Source organism: Octodon degus, unplaced genomic scaffold (assembly GCF_000260255.1).
Source record: "Octodon degus isolate 3935 unplaced genomic scaffold, OctDeg1.0 scaffold00045, whole genome shotgun sequence".
Lineage (NCBI taxonomy): Eukaryota > Metazoa > Chordata > Mammalia > Rodentia > Octodontidae > Octodon > Octodon degus.
Genome location: NW_004524621.1, coordinates 6,772,419 through 6,774,843, shown reverse-complemented (window position 1 = coordinate 6,774,843; position 2,425 = coordinate 6,772,419).

Genomic DNA, 2,425 nt, shown 5'->3' with positions numbered 1-2,425 from the left:
CACCACAGGCCAGCCAGCCCCTCCCCCTGGTGGGCTGAGCTGGCCACACACACACACACACACACACACACACACACACACACATAAATAAATAAATTTTTAAAAAAGATTATATGAAATAAAGGTAAAACAAAATGTCAGTTGTATTTTTCTACATAATAGCAATGAACAATCGGAAACTGAGGCACTATCCAGAGCAAACAGGCAAGAGAAGGAGTTAAAAGGCATCTGAATGTGATAGTAGGAGGTGAAGTTATTCAGGCTTGCAGACGACATGATCATATACAGTGACCTTTGGTCATCAAGCTCAGTGTGTTCCAAATTCATGTTTTTGTTTTTGTTTTTCGCAGAACCAGGGATTGAACTCAGGTCCTTGAGCTTGCCAGGCAAGTGCTTATTCCACTGAGCTATCTCCCCGGCCCCCCAAATTCATGTTTGTACAATGAAAAGCTAGAGAACTGAACATATCTTTCCCATAAGAAATAATGAAAAACCAAATAATTGGTTTTGAGGTCCATTTTCCTCTTAACTTTACTACTGGTATTAAAGTTAATACTAACTCCTTGGAGCCACGGTTCCCATATGTTGTACAAATGAAGTGCAAAAAGAAAAGCCCAGTGATAAATGTGCGAGTGCACTGACACCTCACTGTATGTTGTCTGGGCGAGACTGCTGCTTAGACTGAAGCATCACCTTTGTGTCCAGGTGAGATGGGTGCATGGCTCACTCTTGACACACAGGGTTTTTTGCAATTCAAATCTCTGGTTCAACTATCCAGCAAAGTTATGAACACTGAGCAGATGTGTCTGAAGTGTGGAAAGTTCGAGCACAGAGCCAGTTAACAACCAAGATATTACTGTATATAGAAAAACCCAAAGCATTCACCAAAATATCTGTTGGAGTTCAATAAAGCTATAGGACACAGAATCAACATGCAAAATTCAGTTAAGATTCCTATGCACAAGCAACAAACCACCTAAAAAAAGGAAATCATCTCATTTGCAATCAGTGACAAAACATGAAATTCATGGAAATAAGTTTTAACAAGGAAGCAAAAGATCATGTATTGGCAGATTATGTTTTTTTTTTTTTTTTTTTTTTCAGAACTGGGGATTGAACTCAGGTCCTTGAGCTTGCCAGGGAAGCACTTATCCCACTGAGCCACCTCCCCAGCCCTATAAGATCATGTACTGGGAACTATGAAACACTGATGAAAAATTGAAAAAGACATAAATAAATGAAAAGGTGTTCTATGTTCATAGATGGGAAAAAATAATGTTGTAAAGATGTCCACAATACTCAAATTCATCTATAGAGTTAGTGCAATTTCTATAAAAATTCTAGAAACATTTTTCATAGAAATAGAAAAAAAAAATGGAGCTCACATTGAGCCACCATAGACCCCAAATAGCTGGAGAAACTTGAGCAAGAGAAAAACTGGAGGAATCATACTGCCTAACTTCAAGCTCTAGGCCAGGTTGTCTTGATCAGAGCAGCAGGTTCTGGAATAAAAGCTGACAGGAATGGAGAGCTCTGAAGTCACTCATGCTTTTATGGTTACTTGGTTTTTAACAAAAATGCCAAGCCACCCAGTGGAAAAAGGACAGTTTCTCCAGTTAATGGTGCCCAGTCCACTGGATAGCCACATGCAAAAGAGTAAAATTACAACATACATCACACCTTATACAAAAATCAATTTGAAATGAACTAAAGATAAATACAGCACTGTAACAGTAACATTTCTAGAAAAGAAAAATAAAGAAAAAGCTCCCTGACACTGGTCTGGCAAAGATTTTAGGAATATGGGCCCAAAGTCATAGGCAGCAAAAGCAAACCCTGATGAGAAGGACTACATCAAACTGGAAAGCTTCTTCACGGCAAAGGCAGCATGGGGCTGTCCCATCTGGTCCCAGAGCTGTCAGGTGGGTGGGCTCTGGAAGGAGTCAGGGCTGCAGGAAAGGATGCCTTACCCCAGTCTGCACTCGGAGGCCTCATCACGGGGATCCAGCCCTCACCACTGTCCTGGGCCTGTCCTCCAGAGCTGTGAACCTACAACCTGCAGGTGCCCACTGAGACATGGCCCAGGCTCTATCTCCTCCTGCCATAGGCCTGAGGACCCTGGTGCCTCAGAGGCAGGACAGACACCACCTCTGTCTGGGGAGAGCCTGTGATCAGCAGCTCATGGAGAATTTCTGTGGGTGGCCACTGAGGACATAGCACACAGTCTGCATGGAGACCAGGGCAGCGGATAGCCTGCAATGGGTATGGTCCCAGTAGGTCAACTTCAGATAAGAACAAAATGCACTGCATTCCCCCATGTTGTGGCAGTGAGTGAACCCAAATCCCTGGCCCCTATAAAGCCACCTGCCTCCCTGGAGCCCAGAATGGGCACTGCTCTGCCAGTGCAGGCCCCTTCCTGTGTCAG